This window comes from Aquarana catesbeiana, linkage group LG04, assembly GCF_042186555.1.
Source record: "Aquarana catesbeiana isolate 2022-GZ linkage group LG04, ASM4218655v1, whole genome shotgun sequence".
NCBI lineage: Eukaryota > Metazoa > Chordata > Amphibia > Anura > Ranidae > Aquarana > Aquarana catesbeiana.
In genome coordinates this window covers 512,186,596-512,202,792 of record NC_133327.1, presented here as the reverse complement: position 1 = coordinate 512,202,792, position 16,197 = coordinate 512,186,596, and positions in this window count along the sequence as shown.

Genomic DNA, 16,197 nt, shown 5'->3' with positions numbered 1-16,197 from the left:
AACCTGCCCCTGCAGAGCTGACAGAACCTCTTCCCCAGTGTGGCTCCTGTCCCCTAAGCACAACAGCTCAAGCACCGCATGGCATCTTGCGTAGCCCCTTGAACGGTTACGGAGCCCCTTGAACGGTTACGGAGCACCGCTGGTTTCGAGGACAAAGCACAGGAAGAGGCCCTGGAGGAAGAAGAAGAGGAGGGGGTAGAGGAGAGAGGTGTGTCACAATCATTAGTAGTGGCATTTTGGAGGCGTGGTGGCGGAACAACCTCCAACACTACTGCACCTTGTCCTGCATCCTTCCCAGCTGCCAGCAGAGTCACCCAATGCGCTGTGAAACTTAGGTAACGTCCCTGTCCATGCCTGCTGGACCATGAGTCAGCGGTAATATGCACCTTTCCGCTGACTGCCCTGTCCAGCGAGGAATGGACATTGCCTTCCACATGCCGGTAGAGAGACGGAATTGCCTTCCATGAGAAAAAGTGGCGTTTGGGTACCTGCCACTGAGGAACCGCGCATTCCACAAACTCACGGAAGGGGGCAGAGTCTACCAACTGAAAAGGCAGCAGTTGAAGTGCTAGAAATTTTACCAAGCTAGCATTCAACGGCTGGGCATGTGGATGGCTGGGAGCAAACTTCTTTCGGCGGTGCAGCAGCTGGGGCAGGGAAATTTGCCTGGTACAATCTGACGTCAGTGTACCGAAAGCAGATTGCCCACAAGTACTTGGCTGTGACACACCTAATTCTACACCTTCATTCCTCTCAGTGCAGGTCTCAGAGAGGACTGAAGGTATAGTGGGGTTGGAGATCCCAGCTGATGAGGAGCAAGGAGAGGTCCTCTTTGTTCTTTGGTGTGGGTCTTTTAGATAAGCTTGCTAACGAACAGCATGGCAGGTCAACATATGTCTGGTCAAGCATGTGGTACCCAAGCGGGAGATGTTTTGGCCACGCGAGATACGCTTGAGACATATGTTGCAAATAGCAGTGGTGCGATCTGATGCACTCATCTCAAAAAAGGCCCACACCAAAGAAATTTTTGAATAACGCACAGAGACTGCAGTGCCCTGCACATGTGGAACTTTGGGGTGTGATGCAGTCTTTGTGCTGCCCTTAGGCTGGCCCCTGGAGGGCATCCTGCCTCGTTGGTGATGTGCCGCCTCCTCCTCCTCCTCTCTCCTATCAGGCACCCACGTTGAGTCAGTGACCTCATCATCCCCTCCCTCCTCATCACTGGAACAAACCTGGCAGTATGCTGCAGCAGGGAGAGCATGACTGCCAGATTGCTGTCCTTCTTGGGCACCCCCTCCGTCCGTGCTCACGTTACTGCCTTCATCGAGCTCAGTATCATCATCAGAGCCTTCCAAACGCTGGGCATCCTCCTGGAGCATGTACCCAACACTGTGGTCAAACAGTTCGAGGGACTCCTCAGGGGGACATGGTGGGGCTCGGGAAGGAGTCACTGATGACATTGAGCCGAGGGAAGAGGCCGCTGCTTTGCCAGACAAAGTACCCTGAGCATGGGTGAGAGAGGATGAGGAGGATGAGGACGGCTTGGTCATCCACTCGACCAAGTCTTCTGCATGTTGCGGCTCAACACGGCCAGCTGCCAAAAAAAAGGCCAAGCGTGTCCCACGGCCACGTGCTGATGAGGATGCACCGTCCCCACGACCAGCACTAGACACAGAGCCTGCTTGCCCTCTTTTATTGGCTTGTGACTGTCTGCCTCTCCTTCTTGGCCTTCCAGACATACTAATGGTCTGTAGCTGCACTAAGCTGGGATATATATATATATATGTACTGATACTGTAGCTAGCAAAATTAACTGCCTGCCTGTAGTATGAAAACACCACCAACCTTCTACAGGTAGCTTTAGCTGAACACTGTGCAGAGCTCGCAAAAAACTAACTTGTACCTTTTTTAGCTGCCTGCGGTAGTGATAGGATCAGGAAAACACCACCAACCTTCTACAGGTAGCTTTAGGTGAACACTGTGCAGAGCTCGCCAAAAAATAACTTGCAGCTTATTTAGCTGCCTGCGGTAGTGATAGGATCAGGAAAACACCACCAACCTTCTACAGGTATCTTTAGCTGAACACTGTGCAGAGCTCGCCAAAAAATAACTTGCAGCTTATTTAGCTGCCTGCGGTAGTGATAGGATCAGGAAAATACCACCAACCTTCTACAGGTAGCTTTAGCTGAACACTGTGCAGAGCTCGCAAAAAACTAACTTGTAGGTTTAGCTGAACACTGTGAGGAGGACGCACCACACTAACTTGTAGCTTTAGCAGAACACTGTGAGCAGGACGCACTACACTAACTTGTAGCTTTAGATGAACACTGTGCAGAGGTCTCACTACACTAACTTGTAGTTTTAGCTGAACACTGTGAGCAGGATGCACTACACTAACTTGTAGCTTTAGATGAACACTGTGCAGAGCTCGCAAAAAAATAACTTGTAAGTTTACCTGAACACTGTGAGGAGGGCGCACCACACTAACTTGTAGTTTTAGCTGAACACTGTGAGCAGGACGCACTACACTAACTTGTAGCTTTAGATGAACACTGTGCAAAGGTCTGACTACACTAACTTGTAGTTTTAGCTGAACACTATGAGCAGGACGCACTACACTAACTTGTAGCTTTAGATGAACACTGTGCAGAGCTCGCAAAAAAATAACTTGTAGGTTTAGCTGAACACTGTGAGGGGGACGCACCACACTAACTTGTAGTTTTAGCTGAACACTGTGAGCAGGACACACTACACTAATTTGTAGCTTTAGATGAACACTGTGCAGAGCTCGCAAAAAAATAACTTGTAGGTTTAGCTGAACACTGTGAGGAGGATGCACCACACTAACTTGTAGATTTAGCTGAACACTGTGAGCAGGACGCACTACACTAACTTGTAGCTTTAGGTGAACACTGTGCAGAGGTCTCACTACACTAACTTGTAGTTTGAGCTGAACACTGTGAGCAGGACGCACTACACTAACTTGTAGTTTTAGATGAACACTGTGCAGAAGTCTCACTACACTAACTTGTAGTTTTAGCTGAACACTGTGAGCAGGACGCACTACACTAACTTGTAGCTTTAGATGAACACTGCGCAGAGCTCTCAAAAAAATAACTTGTAGGTTTAGCTGAACACTGTGAGGAGGACGCACCACACTAACTTGTAGTTTTAGCTGAACACTGTGAGCAGGACGCACTACACTAACTTGTAGCTTTAGATGAACACTGTGCAGAGCTCGCAAAAAAATAACTTGTAGGTTTAGCTGAACACTGTGAGGAGGATGCACCACACTAACTTGTAGTTTTAGCTGAACACTGTGAGCAGGACGCACTACACTAACTTGTAGCTTTAGGTGAACACTGTGCAGAGGTCTCACTACACTAACTTGTAGTTTGAGCTGAACACTGTGAGCAGGACGCACTACACTAACTTGTAGTTTTAGATGAACACTGTGCAGAGGTCTCACTACACTAACTTGTAGTTTTAGCTGAACACTGTGAGCAGGACGCACTACACTAACTTGTAGCTTTAGATGAACACTGCGCAGAGCTCTCAAAAAAATAACTTGTAGGTTTAGCTGAACACTGTGAGGAGGACGCACCACACTAACTTGTAGTTTTAGCTGAACACTGTGAGCAGGACGCACTACACTAACTTGTAACTTTAGATGAACACTGTGCAGAGCTCGCAAAAAAATAACTTGTAGGTTTAGCTGAACACTGTGAGGAGGACGCACCACACTAACTTGTAGTTTTAGCAGAACACTGTGAGCAGGACGCACTACACTAACTTGTAGCTTTAGATGAACACTGTGCAGAGGTCTCACTACACTAACTTGTAGTTTTAGCTGAACACTGTGAGCAGGACGCACTACACTAACTTGTAGTTTTAGATGAACACTGTGCAGAGGTCTCACTACACTAACTTGTAGTTTTAGCTGAACACTGTGAGCAGGACGCACTACACTAACTTGTAACTTTAGATGAACACTGTGCAGAGCTCGCAAAAAAATAACTTGTAGGTTTAGCTGAACACTGTGAGGAGGACGCACCACACTAACTTGTAGTTTTAGCAGAACACTGTGAGCAGGACGCACTACACTAACTTGTAGCTTTAGATGAACACTGTGCAGAGGTCTCACTACACTAACTTGTAGTTTTAGCTGAACACTGTGAGCAGGACGCACTACACTAACTTGTAGTTTTAGATGAACACTGTGCAGAGGTCTCACTACACTAACTTGTAGTTTTAGCTGAACACTGTGAGCAGGACGCACTACACTAACTTGTAGCTTTAGATGAACACTGTGCAGAGCTCGCAAAAAAATAACTTGTAGGTTTAGCTGAACACTGTGAGGAGGACGCACCACACTAACTTGTAGTTTTAGCTGAACACTGTGAGCAGGAAGCACTACACTAACTTGTAGCTTTAGATGAACACGGTGCAGAGGTCTCACTACACTAACTTGTAGTTTTAGCTGAACACTGTGAGCAGGACGCACTACACTAACTTGTAGCTTTAAATGAACACTGTGCAGAGGTCTCACTACACTAACTTGTAGTTTTAGCTGAACACTGTGAGCAGGACGCACTACACTAACTTGTAGCTTTAGATGAACACGGTGCAGAGGTCTCACTACACTAACTTGTAGTTTTAGCTGAACACTGTGAGCAGGATGCACTACACTAACTTGTAGCTTTAGAAGAACACTGCGCAGAGCTCGCAAAAAAATAACTTGTAGGTTTAGCTGAACACTGTGAGGAGGACGCACCACACTAACTTGTAGTTTTAGCTGAACACTGTCAGCAGGATGCACTACACTAACTTGTAGCTTTAGATGAACACTGTGCAGAGCTCACAAAAAAATAACTTGTAGGTTTAGCTGAACACTGTGAGGAGGACGCACCACACTAACTTGTAATTTTAGCTGAACACTGTGAGCAGGACGCACTACACTAACTTGTAGCTTTAGATGAACACTGTGCAGAGGTCTCACTACACTAACTTGTAGTTTTAGCTGAACACTGTGAGCAGGATGCACTACACTAACTTGTAGTTTTAGATGAACACTGTGCAGAGGTCTCACTACACTAACTTGTAGTTTTAGCTGAACACTGTGAGCAGGACGCACTACACTAACTTGTAGCTTTAGATGAACACTGTGCAGAGCTCGCAAAAAAATAACTTGTAGGTTTAGCTGAACACTGTGAGGAGGACGCACCACACTAACTTGTAGTTTTAGCTGAACACTGTGAGCAGGAAGCACTACACTAACTTGTAGCTTTAGATGAACACGGTGCAGAGGTCTCACTACACTAACTTGTAGTTTTAGCTGAACACTGTGAGCAGGACGCACTACACTAACTTGTAGCTTTAGATGAACACGGTGCAGAGGTCTCACTACACTAACTTGTAGTTTTAGCTGAACACTGTGAGCAGGACGCACTACACTAACTTGTAGCTTTAGATGAACACTGCGCAGAGCTCGCAAAAAAATAACTTGTAGGTTTAGCTAAACACTGTGAGGAGGACGCACCACACTAACTTGTAGTTTTAGCAGAACACTGTGAGCAGGACGCACTTGTAGCTTTAGATGAACACTGTGCAGAGGTCTCACTACACTAACTTGTAGTTTTAGCTGAACACTGTGAGCAGGATGCACTACACTAACTTGTAGCTTTAGATGAACACTGTGCAGAGCTCGCAAAAAAATAACTTGTAGGTTTAGCTGAACACTGTGAGGAGGGCGCACCACGCTAACTTGTAGTTTTAGCAGAACACTGTGAGCAGGACGCACTACACTAACTTGTAGCTTTAGATGAACACTGTGCAGAGGTCTCACTACACTAACTTGTAGTTTTAGCTGAACCCTGTGAGCAGGATGCACTACACTAACTTGTAGCTTTAGATGAACACTGCGCAGAGCTCGCAAAAAAAAAACTTGTAGGTTTAGCTGAACACTGTGAGGAGGACGCACCACACTAACTTGTAGTTTTAGCAGAACAATGTGAGCAGGACGCACTACACTAACTTGTAGCTTTAGATGAACACTGTGCAGAGGTCTCACTACACTAACTTGTAGTTTTAGCTGAACCCTGTGAGCAGGATGCACTACACTAACTTGTAGCTTTAGATGAACACTGTGCAGAGCTCGCAAAAAAATAACTTGTAGGTTTAGCTGAACACTGTGAGGAGGGCGCACCACACTAACTTGTAGTTTTAGCTGAACACTGTGAGCAGGACGCACTACACTAACTTGTAGATTTAGATGAACACTGTGCAGAGGTCTCACTACACTAACTTGTAGTTTTAGCTGAACACTGTGAGCAGGACACACCACACTAACTTGTAGCTTTAGATGAACACTGTGCAGAGCTCGCAAAAAATAACTTGTAGGTTTAGCTGAACACTGTGAGGAGGACGCACCACACTAACTTGTAGTTTTAGCTGAACACTGTGCAGAGGTCTCACTACACTAACTTGTAGTTTTAGCTGAACACTGTGAGCAGGACGCATGACACTAACTTGTAGCTTTAGATGAACACTGCGCAGAGCTCTCAAAAAAATAACTTGTAGGTTTAGCTGAACACTGTGAGGAGGACGCACCACACTAACTTGTAGTTTTAGCTGAACACTGTGAGCAGGACGCACTACACTAACTTGTAGCTTTAGATGAACACTGTGCAGAGCTCACAAAAAAATAACTTGTAGGTTTAGCTGAACACTGTGAGGAGGACGCATTACACTAACTTGCAGTTTTAGCAGAACACTGTGAGCAGGACGCACTACACTAACTTGTAGCTTTAGATGAACACTGTGCAGAGGTCTCACTACACTAACTTGTAGTTTTAGCTGAACACTGTGAGCAGGACGCACTACACTAACTTGTAGTTTTAGATGAACACTGTGCAGAGGTCTCACTACACTAACTTGTAGTTTTAGCTGAACACTGTGAGCAGGACGCACTACACTAACTTGTAGCTTTAGATGAACACTGTGCAGAGCTCGCAAAAAAATAACATGTAGGTTTAGCTGAACACTGTGAGGAGGACGCACCACACTAACTTGTAGTTTTAGCAGAACACTGTGAGCAGGAAGCACTACACTAACTTGTAGCTTTAGATGAACACGGTGCAGAGGTCTCACTACACTAACTTGTAGTTTTAGCTGAACACTGTGAGCAGGACGCACTACACTAACTTGTAGCTTTAAATGAACACTGTGCAGAGGTCTCACTACACTAACTTGTAGTTTTAGCTGAACACTGTGAGAAGGACGCACTACACTAACTTGTAGCTTTAGATGAACACGGTGCAGAGGTCTCACTACACTAACTTGTAGTTTTAGCTGAACACTGTGAGCAGGATGCACTACACTAACTTGTAGCTTTAGAAGAACACTGCGCAGAGCTCGCAAAAAAATAACTTGTAGGTTTAGCTGAACACTGTGAGGAGGACGCACCACACTAACTTGTAGTTTTAGCTGAACACTGTGAGCAGGACGCACTACACTAACTTGTAGCTTTAGATGAACACTGTGCAGAGCTCACAAAAAAATAACTTGTAGGTTTAGCTGAACACTGTGAGGAGGACGCACCACACTAACTTGTAATTTTAGCTGAACACTGTGAGCAGGACGCACTACACTAACTTGTAGCTTTAGATGAACACTGTGCAGAGGTCTCACTACACTAACTTGTAGTTTTAGCTGAACACTGTGAGCAGGACGCACTACACTAACTTGTAGTTTTAGATGAACACTGTGCAGAGGTCTCACTACACTAACTTGTAATTTTAGCTGAACACTGTGTGCAGGACGCACTACACTAACTTGTAGCTTTAGATGAACACTGTGCAGAGCTCGCAAAAAAATAACTTGTAGGTTTAGCTGAACACTGTGAGGAGGACGCACCACACTAACTTGTAGTTTTAGCTGAACACTGTGAGCAGGAAGCACTACACTAACTTGTAGCTTTAGATGAACACGGTGCAGAGGTCTCACTACACTAACTTGTAGTTTTAGCTGAACACTGTGAGCAGGACGCACTACACTAACTTGTAGCTTTAGATGAACACTGTGCAGAGGTCGCACTACACTAACTTGTAGTTTTAGCTGAACACTGTGAGCAGGACGCACTACACTAACTTGTAGCTTTAGATGAACACGGTGCAGAGGTCTCACTACACTAACTTGTAGTTTTAGCTGAACACTGTGAGCAGGATGCACTACACTAACTTGTAGCTTTAGAAGAACACTGCGCAGAGCTCGCAAAAAAATAACTTGTAGGTTTAGCTGAACACTGTGAGGAGGACGCACCACACTAACTTGTAGTTTTAGCTGAACACTGTCAGCAGGATGCACTACACTAACTTGTAGCTTTAGATGAACACTGTGCAGAGCTCACAAAAAAATAACTTGTAGGTTTAGCTGAACACTGTGAGGAGGACGCACCACACTAACTTGTAATTTTAGCTGAACACTGTGAGCAGGACGCACTACACTAACTTGTAGCTTTAGATGAACACTGTGCAGAGGTCTCACTACACTAACTTGTAGTTTTAGCTGAACACTGTGAGCAGGATGCACTACACTAACTTGTAGTTTTAGATGAACACTGTGCAGAGGTCTCACTACACTAACTTGTAGTTTTAGCTGAACACTGTGAGCAGGACGCACTACACTAACTTGTAGCTTTAGATGAACACTGTGCAGAGCTCGCAAAAAAATAACTTGTAGGTTTAGCTGAACACTGTGAGGAGGACGCACCACACTAACTTGTAGTTTTAGCTGAACACTGTGAGCAGGAAGCACTACACTAACTTGTAGCTTTAGATGAACACGGTGCAGAGGTCTCACTACACTAACTTGTAGTTTTAGCTGAACACTGTGAGCAGGACGCACTACACTAACTTGTAGCTTTAGATGAACACGGTGCAGAGGTCTCACTACACTAACTTGTAGTTTTAGCTGAACACTGTGAGCAGGACGCACTACACTAACTTGTAGCTTTAGATGAACACTGCGCAGAGCTCGCAAAAAAATAACTTGTAGGTTTAGCTAAACACTGTGAGGAGGACGCACCACACTAACTTGTAGTTTTAGCAGAACACTGTGAGCAGGACGCACTTGTAGCTTTAGATGAACACTGTGCAGAGGTCTCACTACACTAACTTGTAGTTTTAGCTGAACACTGTGAGCAGGATGCACTACACTAACTTGTAGCTTTAGATGAACACTGTGCAGAGCTCGCAAAAAAATAACTTGTAGGTTTAGCTGAACACTGTGAGGAGGGCGCACCACGCTAACTTGTAGTTTTAGCAGAACACTGTGAGCAGGACGCACTACACTAACTTGTAGCTTTAGATGAACACTGTGCAGAGGTCTCACTACACTAACTTGTAGTTTTAGCTGAACCCTGTGAGCAGGATGCACTACACTAACTTGTAGCTTTAGATGAACACTGCGCAGAGCTCGCAAAAAAAAAACTTGTAGGTTTAGCTGAACACTGTGAGGAGGACGCACCACACTAACTTGTAGTTTTAGCAGAACAATGTGAGCAGGACGCACTACACTAACTTGTAGCTTTAGATGAACACTGTGCAGAGGTCTCACTACACTAACTTGTAGTTTTAGCTGAACCCTGTGAGCAGGATGCACTACACTAACTTGTAGCTTTAGATGAACACTGTGCAGAGCTCGCAAAAAAATAACTTGTAGGTTTAGCTGAACACTGTGAGGAGGGCGCACCACACTAACTTGTAGTTTTAGCTGAACACTGTGAGCAGGACGCACTACACTAACTTGTAGATTTAGATGAACACTGTGCAGAGGTCTCACTACACTAACTTGTAGTTTTAGCTGAACACTGTGAGCAGGACACACCACACTAACTTGTAGCTTTAGATGAACACTGTGCAGAGCTCGCAAAAAATAACTTGTAGGTTTAGCTGAACACTGTGAGGAGGACGCACCACACTAACTTGTAGTTTTAGCTGAACACTGTGCAGAGGTCTCACTACACTAACTTGTAGTTTTAGCTGAACACTGTGAGCAGGACGCATGACACTAACTTGTAGCTTTAGATGAACACTGCGCAGAGCTCTCAAAAAAATAACTTGTAGGTTTAGCTGAACACTGTGAGGAGGACGCACCACACTAACTTGTAGTTTTAGCTGAACACTGTGAGCAGGACGCACTACACTAACTTGTAGCTTTAGATGAACACTGTGCAGAGCTCACAAAAAAATAACTTGTAGGTTTAGCTGAACACTGTGAGGAGGACGCATTACACTAACTTGCAGTTTTAGCAGAACACTGTGAGCAGGACGCACTACACTAACTTGTAGCTTTAGATGAACACTGTGCAGAGGTCTCACTACACTAACTTGTAGTTTTAGCTGAACACTGTGAGCAGGACGCACTACACTAACTTGTAGTTTTAGATGAACACTGTGCAGAGGTCTCACTACACTAACTTGTAGTTTTAGCTGAACACTGTGAGCAGGACGCACTACACTAACTTGTAGCTTTAGATGAACACTGTGCAGAGCTCGCAAAAAAATAACATGTAGGTTTAGCTGAACACTGTGAGGAGGACGCACCACACTAACTTGTAGTTTTAGCAGAACACTGTGAGCAGGAAGCACTACACTAACTTGTAGCTTTAGATGAACACGGTGCAGAGGTCTCACTACACTAACTTGTAGTTTTAGCTGAACACTGTGAGCAGGACGCACTACACTAACTTGTAGCTTTAAATGAACACTGTGCAGAGGTCTCACTACACTAACTTGTAGTTTTAGCTGAACACTGTGAGAAGGACGCACTACACTAACTTGTAGCTTTAGATGAACACGGTGCAGAGGTCTCACTACACTAACTTGTAGTTTTAGCTGAACACTGTGAGCAGGATGCACTACACTAACTTGTAGCTTTAGAAGAACACTGCGCAGAGCTCGCAAAAAAATAACTTGTAGGTTTAGCTGAACACTGTGAGGAGGACGCACCACACTAACTTGTAGTTTTAGCTGAACACTGTGAGCAGGACGCACTACACTAACTTGTAGCTTTAGATGAACACTGTGCAGAGCTCACAAAAAAATAACTTGTAGGTTTAGCTGAACACTGTGAGGAGGACGCACCACACTAACTTGTAATTTTAGCTGAACACTGTGAGCAGGACGCACTACACTAACTTGTAGCTTTAGATGAACACTGTGCAGAGGTCTCACTACACTAACTTGTAGTTTTAGCTGAACACTGTGAGCAGGACGCACTACACTAACTTGTAGTTTTAGATGAACACTGTGCAGAGGTCTCACTACACTAACTTGTAATTTTAGCTGAACACTGTGTGCAGGACGCACTACACTAACTTGTAGCTTTAGATGAACACTGTGCAGAGCTCGCAAAAAAATAACTTGTAGGTTTAGCTGAACACTGTGAGGAGGACGCACCACACTAACTTGTAGTTTTAGCTGAACACTGTGAGCAGGAAGCACTACACTAACTTGTAGCTTTAGATGAACACGGTGCAGAGGTCTCACTACACTAACTTGTAGTTTTAGCTGAACACTGTGAGCAGGACGCACTACACTAACTTGTAGCTTTAGATGAACACTGTGCAGAGGTCGCACTACACTAACTTGTAGTTTTAGCTGAACACTGTGAGCAGGACGCACTACACTAACTTGTAGCTTTAGATGAACACGGTGCAGAGGTCTCACTACACTAACTTGTAGTTTTAGCTGAACACTGTGAGCAGGACGCACTACACTAACTTGTAGCTTTAGATGAACACTGCGCAGAGCTCGCAAAAAAATAACTTGTAGGTTTAGCTGAACACTGTGAGGAGGACGCACCACACTAACTTGTAGTTTTAGCAGAACACTGTGAGCAGGACGCACTTGTAGCTTTAGATGAACACTGTGCAGAGGTCTCACTACACTAACTTGTAGTTTTAGCTGAACACTGTGAGCAGGATGCACTACACTAACTTGTAGCTTTAGATGAACACTGTGCAGAGCTCGCAAAAAAATAACTTGTAGGTTTAGCTGAACACTGTGAGGAGGGCGCACCACGCTAACTTGTAGTTTTAGCTGAACACTGTGAGCAGGACGCACTACACTAACTTTTAGCTTTAGATGAACACTGTGCAGAGGTCTCACTACACTAACTTGTAGTTTTAGCTGAACACTGTGAGCAGGATGCACTACACTAACTTGTAGCTTTAGATGAACACTGCGCAGAGCTCGCAAAAAAATAACTTGTAGGTTTAGCTGAACACTGTCAGGAGGACGCACCACACTAACTTGTAGTTTTAGCAGAACACTGTGAGCAGGACGCACTTGTAGCGTTAGATGAACACTGTGCAGAGGTCTCACTACACTAACTTGTAGTTTTAGCTGAACACTGTGAGCAGGATGCACTACACTAACTTGTAGCTTTAGATGAACACTGTGCAGAGCTCGCAAAAAAATAACTTGTAGGTTTAGCTGAACACTGTGAGGAGGGCGCACCACGCTAACTTGTAGTTTTAGCTGAACACTGTGAGCAGGACGCACTACACTAACTTGTAGCTTTAGATGAACACTGTGCAGAGGTCTCACTACACTAACTTGTAGTTTTAGCTGAACACTGTGAGCAGGACGCACTACACTAACTTGTAGCTGTAGATGAACACTGCGCAGAGCTCGCAAAAAAATAACTTGTAGGTTTAGCTGAACACTGTGAGGAGGGCGCACCACGCTAACTTGTAGTTTTAGCTGAACACTGTGAGCAGGACGCACTACACTAACTTGTAGCTTTAGATGAACACTGTGCAGAGGTCTCACTACACTAACTTGTAGTTTTAGCTGAACACTGTGAGCAGGACGCACTACACTAACTTGTAGCTGTAGATGAACACTGCGCAGAGCTCGCAAAAAAATAACTTGTAGGTTTAGCTGAACACTGTGAGGAGGGCGCACCACACTAACTTGTAGTTTTAGCTGAACACTGTGAGCAGGACGCACTACACTAACTTGTAGCTTTAGATGAACACTGTGCAGAGGTCTCACTACACTAACTTGTAGTTTTAGCTGAACACTGTGAGCAGGACACACCACACTAACTTGTAGCTTTAGATGAACACTGTGCAGAGCTCGCAAAAAAATAACTTGTAGGTTTAGCTGAACACTGTGAGGAGGACGCACCACACTAACTTGTAGTTTTAGCTGAACACTGTGAGCAGGACGCACTACACTAACTTGTAGCTTTAGATGAACACTGTGCAGAGCTCACAAAAAAATAACTTGTAGGTTTAGCTGAACACTCTGAGGAGGACACACCACACTAACTTGTAGTTTTAGCTGAACACTGTGAGCAGGACGCACTACACTAACTTGTAGCTTTAGATGAACACTGTGCAGAGGTCTCACTACACTAACTTGTAGTTTTAGCTGAACACTGTGAGCAGGACGCACTACACTAACTTGTAGTTTTAGATGAACACTGTGCAGAGGTCTCACTACACTAACTTGTAGTTTTAGCTGAACACTGTGAGCAGGAAGCACTAAACTAACTTGTAGCTTTAGATGAACACTGTGCAGAGCTCGCAAAAAAATAACTTGTAGGTTTAGCTGAACACTGTGAGGAGGACGCACCACACTAACTTGTAGTTTTAGCTGAACACTGTGAGCAGGAAGCACTACACTAACTTGTAGCTTTAGATGAACACGGTGCAGAGGTCTCACTACACTAACTTGTAGTTTTAGCTGAACACTGTGAGCAGGACGCACTACACTAACTTGTAGCTTTAGATGAACACTGTGCAGAGGTCTCACTACACTAACTTGTAGTTTTAGCTGAACACTGTGAGCAGGAAGCACTAAACTAACTTGTAGCTTTAGATGAACACTGTGCAGAGCTCGCAAAAAAATAACTTGTAGGTTTAGCTGAACACTGTGAGGAGGACGCACCACACTAACTTGTAGTTTTAGCTGAACACTGTGAGCAGGAAGCACTACACTAACTTGTAGCTTTAGATGAACACGGTGCAGAGGTCTCATTACACTAACTTGTAGTTTTAGCTGAACACTGTGAGCAGGACGCACTACACTAACTTGTAGCTTTAGATGAACACTGTGCAGAGGTCTCACTACACTAACTTGTAGTTTTAGCTGAACACTGTGAGCAGGACGCACTACACTAACTTGTAGTTTTAGATGAACACTGTGCAGAGGTCTCACTACACTAACTTGTAGTTTTAGCTGAACACTGTGAGCAGGACGCACTACACTAACTTGTAGCTTTAGATGAACACTGTGCAGAGCTCGCAAAAAAATAACTTGTAGGTTTAGCTGAACACTGTGAGGAGGACGCACCACACTAACTTGTAGTTTTAGCTGAACACTGTGAGCAGGAAGCACTACACTAACTTGTAGCTTTAGATGAACACGGTGCAGAGGGCTCACTACACTAACTTGTAGTTTTAGCTGAACAATGTGAGCAGGACGCACTACACTAACTTGTAGCTTTAGATGAACACTGTGCAGAGGTCTCACTACACTAACTTGTAGTTTTAGCTGAACACTGTGAGCAGGACGCACTACACTAACTTGTAGCTTTAGATGAACACGGTGCAGAGGTCTCACTACACTAACTTGTAGTTTTAGCTGAACACTGTAAGCAGGACGCACTACACTAACTTGTAGCTTTAGATGAACACTGCGCAGAGCTCGCAAAAAAATAACTTGTAGGTTTAGCTGAACACTATGAGGAGGACGCACCACACTAACTTGTAGTTTTAGCTGAACACTGTGAGCAGGACGCACTACACTAACTTGTAGCTTTAGATGAACACTGTGCAGAGGTCTCACTACACTAACTTGTATTTTTAGCTGAACACTGTGAGCAGGACGCACTACACTAACTTGTAGTTTTAGATGAACACTGTGCAGAGGTCTCACTACACTAACTTGTAGTTTTAGCTGAACACTGTGAGCAGGACGCACTACACTAACTTGTGCTTTAGATGAACACTGTGCAGAGCTCGCAAAAAAATAACTTGTAGGTTTAGCTGAACACTGTGAGGAGGACGCACCACACTAACTTGTAGTTTTAGCTGAACACTGTGAGCAGGAAGCACTACACTAACTTGTTGCTTTAGATGAACACGTTGCAGAGGTCTCACTACACTAACTTGTAGTTTTAGCTGAACACTGTGAGCAGGACGCACTACACTAACTTGTAGCTTTAAATGAACACTGTGCAGAGGTCTCACTACACTAACTTGTAGTTTTAGCTGAACACTGTGAGCAGGACGCACTACGCTAACTTGTAGCTTTAGATGAACACGGTGCAGAGGTCTCACTACACTAACTTGTAGTTTTAGCTGAACACTGTGAGCAGGATGCACTACACTAACTTGTAGCTTTAGAAGAACACTGCGCAGAGCTCGCAAAAAAATAACTTGTAGGTTTAGCTGAACACTGTGAGGAGGACGCACCACACTAACTTGTAGTTTTAGCTGAACACTGTGAGCAGGACGCACTACACTAACTTGTAGTTTTAGATGAACACTGTGCAGAGGTCTCACTACACTAACTTGTAGTTTTAGCTGAACACTGTGAGCAGGACGCACTACACTAACTTGTAGCTTTAGATGAACACTGTGCAGAGCTCGCAAAAAAATAACTTGTAGGTTTAGCTGAACACTGTGAGGAGGACGCACCACACTAACTTGTAGTTTTAGCTGAACACTGTGAGCAGGAAGCACTACACTAACTTGTAGCTTTAGATGAACACGGTGCAGAGGTCTCACTACACTAACTTGTAGTTTTAGCTGAACAATGTGAGCAGGACGCACTACACTAACTTGTAGCTTTAGATGAACACTGTGCAGAGGTCTCACTACACTAACTTGTAGTTTTAGCTGAACACTGTGAGCAGGACGCACTACACTAACTTGTAGCTTTAGATGAACACGGTGCAGAGGTCTCACTACACTAACTTGTAGTTTTAGCTGAACACTGTAAGCAGGACGCACTACACTAACTTGTAGCTTTAGATGAACACTGCGCAGAGCTCGCAAAAAAATAACTTGTAGGTTTAGCTGAACACTGTGAGGAGGACGCACCACACTAACTTGTAGTTTTAGCTGAACACTGTGAGCAGGACGCACTACACTAACTTGTAGCTTTAGATGAACACTGT